At 46.0% G+C, this 21,355-nt stretch overlaps 2 protein-coding genes across 8 annotated transcripts in view; one reads left to right on the top strand and one right to left on the bottom strand.

Annotated features, from left to right (window-relative positions):
• The window catches only part of LOC137375320 (lisH domain-containing protein ARMC9), a 143,637-nt gene extending 132,576 nt beyond the window's left edge, over positions 1-11,061 (bottom strand). For 3 of the 7 annotated variants that reach the window (XM_068042296.1, XM_068042302.1, XM_068042301.1), the window contains exons 1-2: positions 10,764-11,060; positions 2,639-2,753 (exon numbers count right to left, since the gene is read on the bottom strand). The gene's annotated coding sequence lies outside the window, so the exon portion shown is untranslated. Of the gene's footprint in view, positions 1-2,638; positions 2,754-3,308; positions 3,363-7,584; positions 7,678-10,763 lie in introns of those variants that run through there. The other 4 variants (XR_010975986.1, XM_068042300.1, XM_068042297.1 and 1 more) reach the window with 4 other exon arrangements.
• A 13-nt stretch (positions 11,062-11,074) lies between these two features.
• The window catches only part of zgc:153039, a 180,059-nt gene continuing 169,778 nt past the window's right edge, over positions 11,075-21,355 (top strand). The window contains exon 1 of the mRNA XM_068042295.1: positions 11,075-11,232. The gene's annotated coding sequence lies outside the window, so the exon portion shown is untranslated. The remainder of the gene's footprint in view (positions 11,233-21,355) is intronic.

Here is a 21,355-nt window from a genome sequence, read left to right as displayed (position 1 = left end):
TTGAGCCACAGAAGGGGCTACATGGGCAGATGGCCAAAAGCTTGGTCAAAGAGGTAAGTTTTAAGAAGCATCTTAAAGGAGGAGAGAGAGGTTGAGGAGGGAATTCCAGAGCTTAGGAACTAGGCAGCTGGAGGCATGGCTGCCAATGGTGCAGCAATTAAAATCATGCATGCTTAAGTGGCCAGAATTAGAGGAGCACAGACATCTCGGAGGATTGTGCGGCTGGAGATCACATAGATAGGGAGAGGTAAGGCCATGGAGAGATTTGAAACCAAGGATGACAATTTTAAAACCAAGGCATTGCTTAACTGGAAGCCAATGTAGTCATTGAGCACAGGGGAGATGGGTGAATGGGATTTGGTGCAAGTAATGACATGTGCATCAGGGTTTTGGTTGATCTCAAGTTTACAGAGGGTAGAATATAGGATGCCAGACATGAGTGCGTTAGAATAGTCAAATCTACAGGTAACGCATGGATGAGGGTTTCAGTAGTAGAGCTGAGGCAGGGGCAGAGTCAGGTGATGTTACAGTGTAGAAAGCAGCAGTCTTTGTGATGGCGTGGATATGTGAGTGGTAGCTCATCTTGAGGTTAAATATGACACCAAGGTTGCGAACAGTCCTGTTCAACCTCAAACTGTTGCCAAAGAGATGGATGTAGTCGGTAGATAGGAAACAGAGTTTGTGGTGGGGACCAAAGATAATGACTTTAGTGTTCCCAATATTTAATTGGAGGAAATTTCTTCTCATAGAATGTATAGAATGTCGGAAAAACAGTCTGATAATTTAGCGACAGTGAATGAGTCGACAGAGGTGATGGTGAGATAGAGCTGGGTGTCGTCAGTGTTCACATGGAAAGTGACACTGTGTTTTCAGATGATGTTGCCATGGGGCAGCATGTAGATGAGAAATAGGAGGGGGCCAAAGATAGATTCTTGGGGGATACAAGAGGTAATGGTGAAGGAGCAGGAAGAGAAGCTACTGCAGGTGAATCCCTGGCTAAAATTACATAGAAAAGAATGGAAATAGGCGTGTGCAGTTCCACCCAGCTGGACAGCAATGCGGAGGTGTTGGAAGATGGTGTGGTCAACCGTGTCAAAGACTGCAGGCAGGTCGAGAAAGATGAAGAGGGATAGTTTACCTTTGTTACAGTAACATAGCATGTCATTTGTGACTTTGGTAAGAGCTGTTTCAGTACTGTGGCAGGGCGGAAACCTGATTGGAGGGATTCAAAGATGGAGTTCTGGGAAAGATGGCATGGATTTGGGAGGCGACAACCCATTCAAAGACTTTCGAGAGGAAAGGGAGGTTGGAGATGGGCAGTAGTTTGCAAGTACGGTGGGGTCAAGGGATTTTTTTTTGAGGAGAGGGGTAATGACAGCAGATATGAAGGAAAGATTGACAGCACTCAAAACACTGAGATCATTAAAAATATGAGCTAACAGGCAAGTTGAATGGTGAGCAGTTTAGAGGGATTGGGGTTCAGGGAGCAGAATGTGAGTCTTGTGGACAAGATGAGCTTGGATTAGGCATAAAGGGAGTTAGGAGAGAGACTGGAGAGCTGTCATGGACTCAATGGGTGGAATGGCCTCCTTCTGTGCTGTAAATCACTCTCTGAGAACAATGTAAGTTCAGGCCTGGAGCAAGGGGAGCTTTAAAGGAAGTTTGGTCTTATGCGCTAAGAAAAAGGAGGGAAGTGGCAGAGGCAGCCAATCGGTTGGTCTCAATCTTAGTGACAAAAGTCCATGAGCTCCACACACTTGTTCTTGGAGGTGAAGGTGGAAGAGACAGGGGAGAGGGGTTTAATAAGATGATACAAGCATGAACAAAAAATATCGGTAAATACAGAATTTAAAAAACTGGAAGCTAGGGATGTTAGTGCCTTTGCTGCCATTGGCCAAGACCTGAGCTTAAAATTTAAGTCCGGTTTGGGGTCGGGTCGCACAGCAAGGCCTGGCATTCGGGCTTGCTCGGGTTTCCTTTGCAGACCTTTACTAGTGGCGGTGAACCTTATGTGTCTGTGTCCTTATGCCGTTCTGCATGCTATTATCAATCTGCAAATGAACATTTTTTAAACCCTCACTATCCAATTTTTCCAGTGCAAATGCTAATGAGGATAGCAATGCTACATAAGTAAACAATGTTCAACATAATTTCTACAAATGTCAAAGGAAGTCTCAAGAGGACCTTTTGGAAGAATAATCTACACCAGTGAACTAAATAATTGAGAAATAGCTGCAGTCCTATTTCTTCCTTTCCATTTATATACATAGTCCAGTTAATCACTTCGGTTTTTGAACAACCTCCCTTAAGACACAACCATAACTTAATGTGTACCATTTTTCATAAGTAAACGCATCCATAGCACATTGTCCAGGGCATGATATTCTACAGTTACTATTTAATATTGTACAGTTACAGAAGGATGACAGGCTTTAATTTTAGCCTAATTAAGGTTATATTTATCCAAAGGTTTTGCTTAACCTTCCTATTTTGCAACAATTAACTTGTGCTAAGTTGCAGTACGACTGTCAGGAGTTGTGGATCTTTTAAAATAGAGAAAGAACTGGCTTGATACACTGTCAATAATGTAATGTGCTATATAGAATATTGGCTACAGATTGATCTGTTGTTAACATACCATTCTAGTGGAGTCCATCATGTGCCATTTTTACAAGAAGAATGATTCCAAAATGGTACTCTTTGTAATATTGGAAACTGAAGGCGGCAATTAAACAGCTGTCTTAAAAGAAGTACTGTAAGGAGTATAAAGAAAATACAAAGAATGAGCTAAAAAATAAAAACTCTCAAAATCACACAGATTTCTACTCTCTTCATTTGAAGACAAAACAATTATTAACTTTATGCTGTCAAAATTGAGAACCCAGGCACATTTAAAACCATGTGTGAGCAATCTGATGTCTACCTTTGATATTCTCTGGGGTTTAGCAGTGCTAGTTAGTCCAGTGAGTGGTCTAAGCAGTTTACATTCAAGAATGTACCCATAGTGCCCAATATTTAAGCAAACAACAGCATTATTTAGGATGTCTTCTGATCGGAATTGGATTTGCTGTCTGACAAATGTCCTTGCGTACACTTCTCTAATCTCTAATTAAGCAGCCTGGAAAACACTTTAGTGAGATGAGGTCAGATATGAACCTTTAAGCTTTTAATTTTACAGACAGTAAGCAAATGCGCAAAGCAACAAGTGCAATCATGTCTCACCTCAATCCAACTAATTGAACAGCCCCAGAACAAAAAAAGATAATAAAAAATACACTACATTATTCATTTTAGCAGACTCACTCAACTTTTTCTGGTCACCCTTCTGGTCTTGGCTGGCTCTGGGGTTGAACTCAGTAAGTTTCCACCCACCAAGCCAGGCTCCCTTCCCAGACCTAGCTGATTGACTGCACACATCTCTTTTCTGTCCCTGCAATTGGCAGAACTGGAATGGAGGTGCCTCCAACACATTCTGCATTCAGAGAGCATCATCAACAAGCAAAGTGGACATCATAAGCAAGGCTATATTAATTGCTCCTCCCTAGGTTCCCCAAGGGCACATACTGTGGAACTGAAGTCACATGTAGGCCAGACACAAAATAAAAACAAAGTGCTGGAAATATTCAGCAGGTCTGGCAGCATCTGTGGAGAGAGAAGCAGAGTTAACGTTTCAGCTCATGATCTTTCATCAGAACTGGCAAAGGTTAGAAATGTAATAGGGTCTAAACAAGTAAAGCGGGGGTGGGGAGGAACAGAACAAAAGGGAAGGTGTATGATAGGACAGAGGGATGGAGAGTTTAACTGAAAGGAGGTCATGGAGCAAAGACAAAGAGAGTGTACTAATGATGTGGTGAAAGACAAAGTGTTAGTGAAGAGAGAATGTTAATGATAGAATAATGAACAGCCCTAGCCAAAAGCACAAACATGAAAAAACCAGTAGCCAGGCACATAGTAAAAAAAAAACAAAATACAATAAAATAATAAAGGCTCAGTCTCGCTCTGAAATTATTGAACTCAATGTTAGTCCAGTAGGCTGCAGCATGCCAAATCTAAAAATGAAGTGCTGTTCCTCGAGCTTGCATTGATGTTCACTGGAAAACTGCAGCAGACCAGGACAGAAATGTGGGCATGAGAGCAGGGGGTTGTGTTGAAATGGCAAGAGACCGGAAGCTTGGGATCATGCATTCAGACTGAGCTGAGGTGTTCCGCAAAGCGGTCACCCAACCTGCGTTTGGTCTCCCTGATGCAGAGGAGACCGCATTTGTGAGCAGCGAATACAGTATACTAAATTGAAGGAAGTAAATTGCTGCTTCACCTGAAAGGAGGGTTTGGGGCTTTGGATAGTGAAGAGGAGGTTAAAGGGCAAGTATTAGACCTCCTGCGATTGCATGGGAAAGTGCCATGGGAAGGGGACAAGGTGTTGGGGGTGATGGAGGAGCCGACCAGGGTGTCGCAGAGGGAACAATCCCTTCCGAATACTGACAGGGGAGTGGAGGGGAAGATGTGTTTGGTGGTGGCATTACGCTGGAGGTGGCAGAAATGGCGGAAGATGATTCTTTAGATGTGTAGGCTGGTGGGCTGCAATGTTGAGGACAAGGGGAATCCTGTCGTGGTTCTGGGAGGGAGGGGAAGGGGTGAGGGCAGAAGTGCGGGAAATGGGTCTGACATAGTTGAGGACCCCGTCAACCACAGTGGGGGTGTCCTCGGTTGAGGAAAAAGGAAGACATATCAGAAGTGCTGATGTGGAAGGTTGCATCATCAGAGCAGATACATCGGAGACGGAGAAATTGGGAGAATGGAATGAAGTCCTTACAGAAGGCAGGGTGTGAAGAAGTGTAGTCGAGGTAACTGTGGGAGTCAGTGGGCTTATAATGAATATTAGTGGACAGTCTATCCCCAAAGATGGAGACAGAGAAGTCGAGGAATGGAGGGGAAGTATTGGAGATGGACCATGTAAAGGTGAGAGAAAGGTGGAAATTGGAAGCAAAGTTGATATCGTTTTCCAGTTCGGGGCAGGAGCAGGCTTCGATACAGTCTTATCACTTATCCTGTAGAATATGCTCTGTAATACAAGCAAGGCAGCAGCTTTATATATACTTGTCAGCCAAAAAATACATTTTTTATAATGACAGGAGCACTACACAGTCTGCACTCTTTAATTCAAAGTTGCTTAATTCAAGTTATCTGATAATTCAACTTTTTTTGAGCACTAAATGCCCACTTTGCCATGTTAATTATGCTACTTTATTCAAACTATTGCAAATGATTGACTTTTTTTTGAAGTGTGCATTTAGATAAATATGACAGAACTAAACTACAGAAAACAAGACCTAATATTAAAAGCCCACACTAGACAGCTTGGAGACAATGGGGGAATGCAGATATGGCAGTGGTGAAATATACTGTACAGAATGGGACATTTCATTTTGATGTAGAAGCTTGTTGAAGGAAGAAGGGGAGAATAAAATTAGCTCTGTGCAGTAAACACCTTTGAAACCTCTGGACTGAAAACTCCAGTTGATGAGGCTGCTCACTCAAAGTGCTAAAGGATTTCAATCGCACATTATAAGGTGCTAAAAACTGGATAGTGCCGGTTTTCAGGCATGGGGATTGTGATTACCCCATGCCTTATTGAGGTGAGGCATGTAGTACATAAACTTCATGCTAACTACTGATCACCATGATTGTGGTGAGCACCCCAGCACTAAACGTGCTGCCGAGTGGCTGCACACACAGCAGGGGGCCAGGCATGTGTGTAGCTATTACAAGTAACAGCTAGCCTACACTTCTTAAAGGCAGTCTGCACTCTGGCTACAGCAGATGGTAGGAATGTCTCCAAAAGTGTTTCTCAGAAGGAATGTGAGTACCAATGGTGCAACAGAACACAGAGGGCTCCCAAGTTCTCTGATGTGGTACTTAATCCTGGAGGTGGAAAGGAGGAGAGAGGTCACATTTCTGCAGGAAGCCCTCAAGGCTTACATTGCGAAGGGAAGAGGATGAGCCACAGAGATCAATTCAGGGAGGGTAACCACGAGGACCTGGTTGTAGTGCCAGGAAGTAGACTGATAGGGCGGTAATTGGCCGGGTTGGATTTGTCCTGCTTTATGTTCACAGGACATACCTGGGCAATTTTCCACATTGCCTGGTAGATGCCAGTGTTGTAGCTGTACTGGAACAGCTTGGCTAAGGGCGCAGCTAGTTCTGGAGCACAAGTCTTCAGTTCTATGCACAAGGGTGAACTGTTCATATGTATTACTGCAAGCGTTGTTGGATAAAGTTAACATGGAATTTTTTTTTGTAGTGTCGTTTATTTTAGGAATTTGGTCAAAAGGACACTGTGATGGTCCATAGCAGAGGAATGGAAAGATGGGGAATTGTGGAGCAACGGTGATGCAGAGAATCATAATCTGATTTGTCACTCAGAACCTGTCCAGAGCAGTCCCAAATGCCGCCTTCCTTCCTCCTACTCCCAAGGTCCTGGTGAGAAGGGCTGCACCCTCATGAGTGCCAGGTTGTATCGAAAGCAGCAGACCACTATGAGTTTGGAGACACACTCTGGCGAATATTGTCGGGCTCCCCCCCCGAGCGGTCCAGGCAGTGAAACGGTTTTAGAACACTGATGGTTTGCTCCTGGACATTCCTGGTGGCAGCATGACTCTCATTTTACGCTGTCTGCGTGAGATCGGGTGGCAGAGGGGAGTCATGGGCCACGTGTAGAGTAGGTAACCCTCGTCACCAGGCAGCCACCTTCTGGTTTGTTGAGTGCCACGGGATTGAAGTGTTGTGGCTGCTGCCAAGATAACAGGAATTCACCTACATGATGCCCTCTGCAGGTTCAGGGAGTGGAAATCTTTGGGATTCCGGTGCATCTCCCCTTTGTGAGGTGACGCTTGCAGAGCCACATGCATGCAGTCAATGGTTCCCTGCAACACTGGGAATCCCACTATCATGGCAAAGCCACATGCTCACACCTCTTGCTTTCCTCTGCTTTGAGAGAAGTGTATGACATGCCCTCTCCATGTTTACAAGGCCTCAGTGACCTCCCTTATGCAGCAATGTACAGCAAACTAAGATGTTGACAATGCTAACGGCTCCAGTCCAGAAGGAACCTGAGGCATAGAAATTGAGCACCACGGTGATCTTGACAGCCAGTGGCAACACCGTCCTTACCCTGCTCTGCAGCTGTTGGTTTGGTTGGAGGAGGCAGCACAGTTCAGTAATCCCCTCCTTGGTGAAGCATAGCCGCCTCCGACACTAGTTTTGGCTGAGGTGGAGGTAGGAGAAATGCTCTCTGAATATCCTAGGTGGGTACAGCTTTCTTTTGAGAGCCCTCCACTCTCTCCCTCTGCACACTTCTTCCCCTCTCTCCTGCCTCTGCTCCAACTCCGTGTCCCAAGAGGATCTGCAACTATTAGCGCCCATGAGTGATAGCAGGCTTTCAAACTCCACTGAACCCCTTGGAAAAATTCAGCATTTCTTCCTTCTGTCTCCAACAATTTTTGAATGCTCCTCCAACAACAACATAGTAGTACACAGTACATCCAATAACATTGCAGCAGCAAAAGGTACTCAAAAGCACCTCACCTGAAAGTTCCATGCTGATGCCTTTAAATAGCACTGGTTCTTGGGGTGGGGTCATCCCTCATGCAGGTAAATGCATGTTCAGCTGAGAGTGTTTAAGAGAGGACGTTAACAGAATCTGCGAGGTCCAAAATGGCATGTTCGGCGCCAAATTAATTAGATGCTGAGTGCTGCCACGATCTGCATGCTGGGACGCTCGCGCTAGCGCCATTACAAGTGGCTTGCTGCACCGAAGTGGCTGGAAACAGATTGGCTGCCATCCAGCCTGTCCCACATAACTGCAATACCTTGTGTATATACACGTCCCACCCCAGCCAAAACCATGTGATCTCCTGGGAGAGGTAAGAAACCAGATAAAATCCCAGGCCAATTTGGGGGAGGGGGAGGGGGAGGGGGTAGAATCTGTGAAATTCCTCTCCTACCCATCGAGATGATCACAACTAGTCCAGGATATCTCTCTCGCCCTATATTCCCTGGAGTACCTAGCTTTTGTAAGAGGCGATGTCTGCCTCAATCAGAAACAGGTCCAGCACTCACTTAAAGGAATTCAGTGAATCAGCATCCACTGCATGAGAAGGCAGCCTGTTACAAAGGTCCGCTATTCTCTGGGTAAAGAATCACCTCCTGACATTTAACCGAGGTCACCTTATACGACATAAAATTGTTATCCCTGCTCCTCCCTAGCCTCTTTAATTGGAACAAACTGTCAACTGGAAAACAAACCATTCCCTTCATCTTATAAACCTCAATCAGATCACCCCCAACTTCAGTTCGCATTCTTCAGTTTATTTTTGATGCACTTAACCAGACTTGGAAAACTGGATTAACTTCACAATATTAAAGAACAGCTGAAAAATAGAAATTCAACAATTTTTGCAAAGTTTAAAACATAAATATCGCAAAGTAAACAAGTGCAGAGCTGATAAAGAGCCAAAAAAGTATATATTTGTGCACCAAAGTCATAGAGTCAGAGTTATACAACACAGAAACAGGCCCTTCGGTCCATCATGTCTGTGCCAGCCATCAAGCACCTATCTATTCTAATCCCATTTTCCAGCACTTGGCCCATAGCCTTGTATGCTATGGTGTTTCAAGTGCTCATCTAAATATTTATTAAATGTTGTGAGGATTCCTGCCTCCACCAGCCCATCAGGCAGTGTGTTCCAGATTCCAACCACCCTCTGGGTGAAAAATGTTTTCCTCAAATCCCCTCACCTTAAATGTATGCCCCCTGGTTATTGAACCCTCCGCTAAGGGAAAAGGTTTCATCCTATCTACCCCCCTCATAATTTTGTATATCTCTCAGGTCCCACCTCAGCCTTCTCTGCTCTAAGGAAAACAACCCTAACCTTTTCAGTCTCACTTCACAGCTGAAATGCTCCAGCCCAAGCAACATCCTCATGAATATCCTCTGCACCCTCTCCAGTGCAATCACATCCTTTGTATTGTGTGGTGACCAGAATTGTACACAGTACTCCAGCTGCGGCCTAACTAGCATTTTATACAGCTCCAACATAACCTCCCTGCTCTTATATTCTATGCCTCAGCTAATAAAGGCAAGTATCCCACATGCCTTCCGAACCACCTTATCTACCTGTGCTGCTGCCTTCAATGATCAATGGACAAGTATACCAAGGTCACGCTGACCCTCTGTACTTCCTAGGGTCCTACCATCCATTGTATATTAGTTTGAGAGATACAGCACTGAAACAGGCCCTTCGGCCCACCGAGTCTGTGCCGACCAACAACCACCCATTTATACTAATCCTATATTCCCTATTACATCCCCACCATTCTCCTACTACACTAGGGGTAATTTACAATGGCCAATTTACCTATCAACCTGCAAGTCTTTGGCTGTGGGAGGAAACCAGAGCACCCGGCAGAAAGCCATGCAGTCACAGGGAGAACTCGCAAACTCTGCACAGGCAGTACCCAGAACTGAACCTGGGTCGCTGGAGCTGTGAGGCTGCGGTGCTAACCACTGCTCCACTGTGCCGCTCATTCCCTTGCCTTATTAGTCCTCCCAAAATGCATCACCTCACACTTCTCAGGATTAAATTCCATTTGTCACTGCTCTACCCATCTATATCGTCCTGTAATCGAAGGCTTTCCTCCTCACTATTTATGACGCCACCAATTTTCATGTAATCTGCAAACTTACTGATCATACCTCCTATATTCACGACTAAATAATTAATGTACACTACAAACAGCGAGGGTCCCATCATCGATCCATGCGGGACACCACTGGTCACAGGCTTCCAATTTGAGGGCTCCCAAAAAAAATCAGAAATGGAAAACAGTGGAAAAGGTGATTAAAAACATGGTACGATAGGAGAAAAGCTTAAAAAGAACAAGAAATGTTGCACATATTATAATACTGTCCTTTAATAAAATTAAATATGACATGAAAATCCTAGGTAGCAAGGCACAAGCCCCAGTCTTCATGAAACCTAAGTTCAAAAACTACTGTAACTTAAGTAGGGGAGTAAAATATCAGCAATGAAAATGCATCATTAAAAGGAGTATAAACTCGAACCCATCTCAATTTCAGTCCCATGCTCCTGATCTTTGACCACCTAGTGTAGGAGGATGGGCAGGCAAGTCCTCATGGGCCTGCCCCTGGGTCTGGCCAAGGTCCACAAGTCCAGGGTGGACCAGGCTTGTGGGGGTGACCATCTGCCTCTCTCCCGTAGCCTTGTCCACACCCAGGTGGCCCCGGAGAAGAAGCATATGCTATCTGCCAGTACGTTTGAGGTCTTCCACAACCGGTGGGCACCATGGGGACTGGAGGTCACGGTGGATAAAGCAACTAACATCATTTAAGTTCATAAGTTTGCTTCATTTTGTTTCGGTTCTTTATTAGCTGTGCCCCTTCTCGGAAGGGGAACCACTGTTTGGGTTTGTTTGTTTCCCTGACACTGGGGCAACCTGGTGTCTCCTTATGAGGAGCATCAGAAAAGGCAAACCCATTTAAATGGTGAGAAGCCGTGATTGCTGTTTACAGGTAAACCTGCTGGTGACACTAGAGTCGAAGCTTCACAGAGAACAACTGCACTGAGTTGGCAATCTGCGACCGCAACTTCAACCCTCGGTTATCTATTAATACATTTAATAGATTCTACTAGTTTATGCTACTTGTGGAGAACAGGTAAATTACACCACTCAGTGCCGAATACCTTGAGCTCTCCGCTGCAATCAGCCAATTCCTACACCAATAACGCCTACTCGCCGGGATAAGCAGCCAGACTGCGACCGGAAGTGGCTGCTTGGCGACACCAAGCAACCCCAGTGGCAAACAAAAACAAACGGCCGCCGCCAGTCGTCGTAAAGTGTTCCGAAGAAGGGTCAATGACCCGGAACGTTGGCTCTGCTTTTCCTTCCACGGATGCTGCCGGACCTGCTGGGTGGTTCCAGCATTTCTTGTTTTTGTTTCAGATTTCCAGCATCCGCGGTATTTTGCTTTTATTATTATGTCGTAAAGTGTCGTACGGCGACTGGTCTTTGGCCGCGCCTCCGGAGAGTAACATCACCCTCCCTCTCTCAATGGTGTCGGTTCTTGGTTGCAATCTCCTCGCACTACAAGATTAACCATTGGTTAAACTGGTTAACAAATGACAACTAGCTGAACACCTGGAATATGTCAAGGTGATTTTAATTTTTAATAAATTAACCACTATAGCTTCAAACCCAACTTCTAACCCAGTGGTTAGCTAACGGTGATTTCCATTTTTAATAAATTAACCACTATCTCTTAACCACTAGGCCCAAAGCCAACTTCTAACCCTAACCACTAAGCTGGGGGTGTCAATAGCCTGATACAAATCGACCACATTGTCAATGGTCACTCCAATGGTTTTGATGTTTAAGTGAATTGTAGCTATAACATATTTTTGACCAGGGAGAGAGAAATATTTTCTGCCGCCTTTAGCTAAATTCCACATTCCAACTGCAAAATCGAGGCAGGGAATCAGGTGGTTGTGGATTGGCTGCCTGTTGAACATCCAGCCTGATTTCTCCTTTCTATTAATGGGCAAAACTTACAACCTCGGCAGGGCATAAAATGGGCGGTGTGAAGTCCACTTCAATTGAAGTAAATGAAAGGAAAATTGGGTGGGAAATAGAATGGATGGCAAATCCATTACTGCATGATTTGCACCCAAGTCAAGGTTGAATTTTACCTTGATTCAAATGTGCATCTGTACATGCAAGGAGACCACAGCCTGACCTGAGATTTTTAATTGTTTATTTGTGAATGTAGAATGGTCGTATAACTGGTAGAATGCTTCGATTCTCAAAGTAAAAATATGACAGGGAGGAAGGCTGCGTCTGCTCTCAAATTGCAAAAAAATAGTGACTGCAATAAATGGAAAGGTGGTTTAGAAATTAGGTCAGGTTTGTTCCGTTTTTGTAACTTAGGCACCAGGTGGAGAGTTGGTAGTGCTGTCTGAATATGACCTACTTGTGAAGGGCTTCAAGAACATAAGAACTAGGAGCAGGAGTAGGCAATTCAGCCCCTCGAGCCTGATCCGCCATTCAATACGATCATGGCTGATCTCATCTCGGCCTCAACTCCACTTTCCTGCCCGTTCTCCATAACCCTTCAACCCACTTCTAATTAAAAATCTGTTTATCTACTCCTTAAATTTACCCAATGTCCTGGCATCCACTGCACTCTGGGGTAGTGAATTCCACAGATTCACGACCCTTTGAGAGAAGTAATTTCTCCTCATCTCTGTTTTAAATCTGCTAACCCTTATCCTAAAACTATGATCTCTCATTCTAGATTGCCCCACCAGAGGAAACATCCTCTCTATGTCTACCTTGTCAATCCCCTTAATCATTTTATATACCTCAATTAGATCTCCTCTCATTCTTCTAAACTCCAGAGAGTAAAGGCCTACACTGCTCAATCTCTCTTCATAAGACAAACCCCCCCATCTCTGGAATCAATCTTTTCAAGGGGAAAAGAAGGCAGAATAACAGTGCATAGCAAAGATTGCATAACCGCCAAAGATGCTGCTTTCTGATTCTTAGCTAAAGGAGCCTCTGATCTTAACATTTGCCATTTACATTATGTTGCAGACTAAATTTTTCTTCTTGTTGCTTTGTGAGCGCCAAGAGCTTGCAATAGCAGAGCAAGGGTGGTATTCCTCGTACTTCACCAGGGCAAAATTGCACAGTTTGCCAAGAACTTCCTTGGAGCCTCCCCTTGACCATCATAATGTTGCGGGAAATAAAGTCATTGACGGCACAAAAGGAGGCCATTCAGCCCATCATGTCTATGCTAGCTCTCCACAGAGCAATCCAGTCAGTCCATTCCCCTGCTCTATCCCCATAGCCCTGCAAGTTTATTTTCTTCAAATGCCCATCCAATTTCATTTTAAAACCAGAAATTGTCTCTGCTTCCAGCAACCTCGTAGGCAGCGAGTTCCAGGCCATTATCACTCGCTGCCTAAATAGATTCTTCCTCGCATCCCTCCTGCATCTCTTGCCCAAAACCTTAAATCTGTGTGCCCTAGTCCTTATACCATCAGCTAATGGAAATAGTTTTTCTTTGTCTACCCTATCCTAACTGGTCATAATCTTGAACACCTCTAACAAATCCCCTTGCAATCTCCTTTGCTTCTTGGAGAACAACCTCAGCTACTCCAATATAACCTTGTCGCTAAAATCCTTCACCACTGGAACCTTTCTGGTAAATCTCCTCTTCATCCTCTCAAGGAAGCTCACATCTTTCCTAAAGTGTGGTGACCAAAACTGAATGCAATACAATAGTCGTGGCTGAACCAGAGCTTTATAAAGGTTCAGCATAACTTCCCTGCTTTTGTATTTAAAACCTCTATTTATGAAGCCCAAGATCACATACGCTTTGCTAACTTCTCTCTCAATACATTCTGCGCATTCAAAGATCTCTGCACATACACCCCCAGGTCCCTCTGTCCCTGCACACTCTATAGAACTATGCCATTAAGTCTACATAGCCTCTCCCCATCCCTTGTTCCAAAATGCACCACTTCACACTTCTCTGTATTAAATTCTATCTGCCATATTTCTGCCCATTCTGCCAGCCTATCTATGTCCTGTTGCAGTCGATTTGTATCATCCTCAATGTTTGCCTTTCCTCCAAGTTTGGTATCATTGGCAAATTTTGAAATACTACTCTCTATTCCAAAAAACTTTCCAAGACTTACTGCCTTTTCTGAGGATTGACTCAAGACCTTCAGAATAAGAGACTGATGTGCTGCATGCTGCACTAAGAAGGCACCTGCTCAAAATGTGGTGGATGTCCCATTTATGCGCATAAACCGAGTTTCTGCTGCACTTCAAACAGAGTATCTCCAAAGAAATTCCTGACACGGTCAAACATGGGCAAGGAAACCTCCAGCTGATTAACACCTCATGCCTTCCCTCAGCTAATGAATTAGTAATCCTTGATGTTGAACACCACTTGGATGAAGTACTGAGGGTGGCAAGGGCACAGAATGTACCCTGAGTGGGGGACTTTAATGTCCATCATCAAGAGTGGCTCGGTAGCACCACTACTGACCGAGCTGGCTGAGTCCTAAGGACATAACTGCCAAACTGAGCCTGCGGCAGGTGGTGAGAGAACCAGCAAAAGGGAAAAACCTACTACCATGTCCTCACCAATCTGCCTGTTGCAGATGCAGCTGTCCGTGATAGTATTGGTAGGAGTGACCGCTGCACAATCCCTGTGAAAACGGAGTCCTGTCTTCACACTGAGACTACCCTCCATCGTGTTGCGTGGTAGTACCACACAAGGTTAGTGGGATAGATTCAGATCAGATAAAGCAGCTTAAAACTGGCATCCATAAGGCACTTTGGATCATCAGCAGCAGCAGCAGAATTGTATTCAGCCACAATTTCCAACATCATGATCCAGCATATCCGTCACTCTACCATTATCATCAAGCCAAGGGGTCTACCCTGGTTCAATAAAGAGTGCAGAAGAGCATACCAGGAGCAGCACCAGGCATATCTAAAAATGAAATAAAAGCACTCAGTGCTATGCGCCGCCACATGCACACACTGGACCTCTCTCTCCAGCAGCACCGTCTCACCTTATCTCAAAGCTGTTCTACTCCGCAGTTTCATTTCATCTTTCGTCTCATCCGACGCATTAACAAAAAACTTTTTTTCTTCCTTTCAGGTGTTAAGGAACGCAAGCTCCAGCAGCTGATGGGGACTAATGCCCCTCCAGATCCTCCTTCCGCTTCACTTCCCTCTGACCCCACCCCTTCTGATCTGACCCCTTGCCGTGTATTCACTATACCCTCTGACCTCACCCTCTCTGATGCTGAGCGTTCTGTACTCAGCAAAGGTCTCAGTTTTATCCCCTTACGCCCCCACCTCAATGAATTTCGGGCTCGGCATGACGTTGAGCTCTTCTTCCGTCGCCTCCGGGCTCACTTCTTTGACCAGGAGTCCTCCCCCCGACCAGCAGACCCATTCACCCGCCTCCAGCATTCTCCCTCTACCTGGACCCCTCCCCCTGGCCTCTTACCCGCTCTTGATCTCTTCATTGAAAACTGTCGGCGAGACATTGGTCATCTCAATTTCTCTGCCCCCCTCACTCACTCTAACCTGTCCCCCTCTGAACTTGAGGCACTCCGTTCTCTCAGGTCTAACCCCGACATGGTCATCAAACCTGCAGACAAGGGTGGTGCTGTTGTCGTATGGCGTACCAACCTCTACCTTGCAGAAGCTCAACGCCAACTCACGGACACATCTTCCTACCTCCCTCTGGACCATGACCCCACCACCGAACATCAAGCCACCGTCCAAAGGACTGTCACTGACCTCATCTCCTCTGGAGATCTTCCCTCTACAGCTTCCAACCTCATAGTCCCACAACCCCAGACAGCCCGCTTCGACCTCCTTCCCAAAATCCACAAACGGGACTGTCCTGGCAGACCCATTGTGTCAGCCTGCTCCTGCCCCACTGAACTTATTTCTTCCTATCTAGACTCTATCTTTTCTCCGCTGGTCCAGTCTCTTCCCACCTACATCCGAGACTCTTCTGACGCCCTACGTCATTTTGACAATTTCCAGTTTCATGGTCCCAACCGCCTCCTCTTCACTATGGACGTCCAATCGCTCTACACCTCCATCCCCCACCAGGATGGTTTGAGGGCTCTCCGCTTCTTCCTGGAACAGAGGCCCGACCAGTCCCCATCCACCACCACCCTCCTCCGCCTGGCTGAACTTGTTCTCACATTAAACAACTTCTCCTTCAACTCCACGCACTTCCTTCAAGTAAAAGGTGTCGCTATGGGTACCCGCATGGGTCCTAGTTATGCCTGTCTTTTTGTGGGATATGTCGAGCATTCTTTGTTCCAGTCCTACTCAGGCCCCCTCCCCCAACTCTTTTTCCGGTACATTGATGACTGTATCGGTGCCATTTCCTGCTCCCGTCCCGAACTGGAAAACTTTATCAACTTTGCTTCCAATTTCCACCCTTCTCTCACCTTTACATGGTCCATCTCTGACACTTCCCTTCCTCGACTTCTCTGTCTCCATCTCTGGGGATAGGTTGTCTACTAATATCCATTATAAGCCCACCGACTCCCACAGCTACCTCGACTACACTTCTTCACACCCTACCTCCTGCAAGGACTCCATTCCATTCTCCCAGTTTCTCCGTCTCCGACGCATCTGCTCTGATGATGCTACCTTCCATGACGGTGCTTCTGAATTGACCTCCTTTTTCCTCAACCGAGGATTTCCCCCCACTGTGGTTGACAGGGCCCTCAACCGTGTCCGACCCATTCCCCGCACCTCTACCCTCACCCCTTCCTCGCAGAACCGTGACAGGGTTCCCCTTGTCCTCACTTTTCACCCCATCAGCCTCCATATCCAAAGGATCATCCTCCGCCATTTCCGCCACCTCCAGCGTGATGCCACTACCAGTCGCATCTTCCCCTCCCTTCCCCTGTCAGCATTCCGAAGGGATCGTTCCCTCCGCGACACCCTGGTCCACTCCTCCATTACCCCCACCACCTCGTCCCCGTCCCATGGCACCTTCCCCTGCAATCGCAGGAGCTGTAATACCTGCCCATTTACCTCCTCTCTCCTCACTATCCCAGGCCCCAAACACTCTTTTCAGGTGAAGCAGCGATTTACTTGTACTTCTTTCAATGTAGTATACTGTATTCGCTGCTCACAGTGTGGTCTCCTCTACATTGGGGAGACCAAGCGCAGACTGGGTGACCGCTTTGCGGAACATCTCCGCTCAGTCCGCAAGCAGGACCCTGAGCTTCCGGTTGCTTGCCATTTCAACACTCCCCCCTGCTCTCATGCTCACATCTCTGTCCTGGGATTGCTGCAGTGTTCCAGTGAACATCAACGCAAGCTCGAGAAACAGCATCTCATCTACCGATTAGGCACACTACAGCCTGCCGGACTGAACATTGAGTTCAATAATTTCAGAGCATGACAGCCCCCCATTTTACTTTCATTTTTAGTTATTTTTTCTTCCTTTTTTTTAACATTCTTTTTTACATTTTTTACAATTTTTTTTTTGCATTTATTTCATTTCATCTTAGTTTGTTCAGTTTGCTTACCCACTGTTTTTTTTCAGGTTTGCATTTGCTGCTGTTCAATATTCAGTGTATTAACACCTAATCTGTACTAATGATTTGTCTTTCAACACACCATTAACATATTGTTTGCCTTTGCTCCGTTTCCTTTTGGTCAGCTATGTGGCCTGGTCCAATCTCGACCTCCTTTGTTATCTCTTGCCCCACCCCCACCTCACCTACTTATAACCTGTGACTTTTCTAATATTTGTCAGTTCCGAAGAAGGGTCACTGACCCGAAACGTTAACTTTGCTTCTCTTTTCACAGATGCTGCCAGACCTGCTGAGTGGTTCCAGCATTTCTTGTTTTTATATCTAAAAATGAGGTGAACATACGAGTTAGGAGCAGAAGTAGGCCATTTGGCCACTCGTGCTTGCTCCGCCATGCAATGAGATCATGGCTGATCTGTTTTTGTCTCAAATTCCACATTCCCATCTACACCCGATAACCTTTGTTTCTCTTGCCTAACAAGAATCTATCTATCTACCTCCGCCTTAACAATATTCAATTACGCCACCTCCAGCACCTTCTGAAGCAGAGAGTTCCAAAGTAACACAACCCTCTGAGAGAAAAAGTTTCTCCTCATCTCTGTCCTAAAAGGGTGACCCCTAATTTTAAAACCGTGCCCCCTAGTTCTGGACTCACCCACAAGAGGAAATATCCTTTCCACATCCACCTTGTCAAGATTGTTCAGGATCTTATATACTTCAATCGTCTCCCCTCACTCTTCTAAACTCCAGTGAAAACAGCCCAGTCTGTCCAACCTTTCCTCATAAGACAACCCACTCATTCCAGGTATCAATCTAGTAAACCTCCTCTGAACCACCTCCAAAGCATTTACATGCTGCGGTGCTAGCCACTGCGCCACTGTGCCGCCAATGGGGTGGCGCATTGGTTAGCACCGCAGCCTCACAGCTCCAGCGACCCGCGTTCAGTTCCGGGTACTGCCTGTGCGGAGTTTGCAAGTTCTCCCTGTGACCATGTGGCTTTCCGCCGGGTGCTCCGGTTTCCTCCCACAGCCAAAGACTTGCAGGTTGATAGGTAAATTGGCCATTGTAAATGGCCCCCAGTGTAAGTAGGTGGTAGGAGAATGGTGGGGATGTGGTAGGGAATATGGGATTAATGTAGGATTAGTATAAATGGGTGGTTGCTGGTCGGCACAGACTCGGTGGGCTGAAGGGCCTGTTTCAGTGCTGTATCTCTAAATAAATAAATAAATAAGGAACAGTGGCGCAGTGGTTAGCACTGCAGCCTCACAGCTCCAGCGACCCGGGTTCAATTCTGGGTACTGCCTGTGTGGAGTTTGCAAGTTCTCCCTGTGTCTGCGTGGGTTTTCTCCGGGTGCTCCAGTTTCCTCCCACAAGCCAAAAGACTTGCAGGTTGGTAGGTAAATTGGCCATTATAAATTGCCCCTAGTATAGGTAGGTGGTAGGGAAATATAGGGACAGGTGGGGATGTGGTAGGAATATGGGATTAGTGTAGGATTAGTATAAATGGGTGCTTGTTGGTCGGCACAGACTCGGTGGGCCGAAGGGCCTGTTTCAGTGCTGTATCTCTAAAACTAAAAACTAAAAAGAAACCAAAATTGCACACAGTGTCAACCTGGTGTAGCTACAACACATGACTATTTCCATGCCAAACAGTGGATACAACATGCAAGGGACAGAGCTAAGCGATTCCACAACCAACAGATCAGATCAAAGCTCTGTAGTTCTGCCAAACCCAGTCGTGAATGGTGGTAGACAACTATCCGGAGATGGAGGCTCCACAAATATCCCCATCCTCAATGATGGAGGAGCCCACTACATCAGTGCAAAAGACAAGGCTGAAGCATTTGTGGCCATCTTCAGCCAGAAGTGCCGAGTGGATGATCCATCTCTGCTTCCTCATGAGGTTGCCAGCATCACAGATGCCAGTCTTCTGCCAATTCAATTCATTTCACGTGATATCAAGAAATAGCTGAAGGCACTGGATACTGCAAAGGCTATGGATCCTGACAACATCCCGGCTGTAGTACTGAAGATTTGTGCTGCAGAAAGACCTGGACAACATTCAGGCTTGGGCTGATAAGTGGCAATAAGATTCACACCACTCAAGTTCAGGCACTGACCATCTCCAACAAAAGAAATCTAACCATCTCCCCTTGACATCCAATGGCATTACCATCGCTGAATCCCCCACTATCAACATGCTGGCGTTACCATTGACCAGAAACTGAACTGGACCAGCCGCATAAATACAGTGGCTACAAAAGCAGGTCAGAGGCTGGGAATTCTGTGGTGAGAAACCCACCTCCTGACTACCTAAAGCCTGTCTATCATCTACAAGGCACAAGTCAGGAATACTCTCCACTTGGCTGGATGAATGCGGCTCCAACAGCACTCAAAAACTCAACACCATCCAAGACAAAACATTCCACTTAATCAGCACCCCATCCACCACCTTAAACATACACTTCCTCCACACTGATGCACAGTGGCAGCAGTGTGTACCATTTACCAGATGCACTGCAGCAATGCACCAAGGCTTCTTCGACAGCACCTTCCAAACCCTCTACCACCTAGAAGGACAAGGGCAGCAGACAGGTGGGAACACCACCACCTGCAAGTTCCCCTCCAAGCCACACACCATCCTAACTTGAAACTATATCGCCGTTCCTTCGCCGTCACTGGGTCAAAATCCTGGAACTCGCTTCCTAACAGTTGTGTGGGGTATACCCACACCAGATGGGCTACAGCGGTTCAAGAAGGCAGCTCACCACCACCTTCTCATGGGTAATTAGGGATGAACAATAAATGCTGGCCTTGTCAGTGATGCCCACAGCCCATGAAAGACTAAAAATGTATTGTTTTCCCACTTAATGTGTAATGTCCGTAGCATAGAGCAGAGAGTTCTCCCGATATCCCATTGAGTTTAACATCACTGGTAGGAGACATAATTGAATCCCTATCAAAGGACAAAATAGAAAAACATCTCAAAGCTAAAAATATAACCATGAATAGTCAGTGTGGATTTCAGAAGGGAAATTATTGCTTAACCAACCTCAATGAATTATTTGTTGAGGTAACAGAGAGCAGGGTAATTCTGGGGAGATTTTTTAAAAATTCATTCATGGGATGTGGGCATCGCTGGCCAGGCCAGCATTTATTGGCCATCCCTAATTGGCCTTGAGAAGGTGGTGGTGAGCTGCCTTCTTGAACCCCTGCAGTCCATGTGGGGTAGGTACACCCACAGTTCTGTTAGGAAGATGGTTCCAGGATTTTGACCCAGCGACAGTGAAGGAATGGTGATATAGTTCCAAGTCATGATGGTGTGTGACTTGGAGGGGAACTCCATGGTGTTCCCATGCATTTGCTGTCCTTGTCCTTCTAGTTGGTAGAGGTCGCGGGTTTGGAAGGTGCTGTCCAAGGAGCCTTGTTGCATTGCTGCAGTGCATCTTGTAGATGATAGACGCTGCTGCCACTGTGCATTGGTGGTGGAGGGAGGGATGGGGTGCCAATCAAATGGGCTGCTTTGTCCTGGATGGTGTCGAGCCTCTTGAATGCTGTTGGAGTCGCACCCATCCAGGGAAGTGGAGAGTATTCCATCGCACCTTTGACTTGTGCCTTGTAGATGGTGGACAGGCTTTGAGGAGTCAAGGGGTGAATTACTCGACGCAGGATTGCTAGCCTCTGACCTGCTCTTGTAGTCCCGATATTTATATGGCTACTCCAGTTGCCTGGCAATTGTGTGACGCGAATGTTACTTGCCACTTATCAGCCCAAGCCTGGATATTGTCCAGGTCTTGCTGCATTTCTACACAGACTGCTTCAGTATCGGTTCAGCATTCAGAGAGGTGGAATTAGATCAAAGATCATCCATGATCTTGTGAAATGGTGGAGCAGGCTTCAGAGGCCATATAACTTACTACTGTTCCTATTTCTTATGGTTTTTTTGGTCATTTTTTGCTTTTGTTTCACAGTGCCTTGAGACATTTTATTATATTATCTTCTTCTTCTTTGGCCTCCTTGTCTCGAGAGACAATGGGTAAGCGCCTGTAGGTGGTCAGTGGTTTGTGAAGCAGCGCCTGGAGTGGCTATAAAGGCCAATTCTAGAGTGACAGACTCTTCCACAGGTGCTGCAGATAAAATTGGTTGTCGGGGCTGTTACACAGTTGGCTCTCTCCTTGCGC

The sequence above is a fragment of the Heterodontus francisci genome, chromosome 11, assembly GCF_036365525.1.
Source record: "Heterodontus francisci isolate sHetFra1 chromosome 11, sHetFra1.hap1, whole genome shotgun sequence".
In the NCBI taxonomy this organism is placed as follows: domain Eukaryota; kingdom Metazoa; phylum Chordata; class Chondrichthyes; order Heterodontiformes; family Heterodontidae; genus Heterodontus; species Heterodontus francisci.
The sequence above is the reverse complement of the archived record's forward strand: the minus strand, read 5'-3'. Positions and strand labels throughout refer to the sequence as shown.